General features: G+C 60.5%; 1 protein-coding gene across 1 annotated transcript in view; it reads right to left on the minus strand.

Moving 5' to 3' along the window:
* AIM1L (absent in melanoma 1-like) overlaps positions 1 to 600 on the minus strand; it is a 6,860-nt gene that overhangs the window by 5,939 nt on the left and 321 nt on the right. The window lies entirely within an intron of this gene.

A 600-nucleotide genomic window follows, 5' to 3' on the forward strand; every position in this document is an offset into this window, starting at 1 on the left:
TCACCCACCTTGGGACCCTCCCATCACACTTGGTGGCACCCTCCCCTCACTTGATCTCCCATCACCCATCCTGGTATCCTCCTGTCACCCAGGATGGTACCCACCCATCACCCATCCCAGTACCCTCCCATCACTCATCCTGGTACCCTCCCATCACCCATCTCGGTACCTTCCCATCACCCATCCTGGTACCCTTCCATCATCCATCCCAGTACCCTTCCATCTCCCATCCTCATACCCTTCCATCACCTATCCCAGTATCTTCCCATCACCCATCCCAGTACTCACCCATCCCCGTACCCACCCATCACCCATCCCAATACCCTCACCCATCTCCCATCCCAGTACCCTCCCATCACACCGGGGACTTTCACCCCACGTCCACTCCGATGGGAAGCACAAGCCATGTGCTGGGAACAGGGAAAAATGCTCCAGGGTTCAGACCCCACCCCCCCACCGCATGCCCGGGAGGGCAGAGCATCTCCCCAGTGGGATTCGCTCACCAGCACATCAGCGGGACACAGGGCCGTGGTGCTCTCTGGCTCTTCCGTGACGGGAGGGACACCCCCAGGACTCGGGGCTTCCAGCGTGGCCGTCTCA

This window comes from Eurypyga helias, unplaced genomic scaffold (genome assembly GCF_000690775.1).
Source record: "Eurypyga helias isolate BGI_N326 unplaced genomic scaffold, ASM69077v1 scaffold24604, whole genome shotgun sequence".
Lineage (NCBI taxonomy): Eukaryota > Metazoa > Chordata > Aves > Eurypygiformes > Eurypygidae > Eurypyga > Eurypyga helias.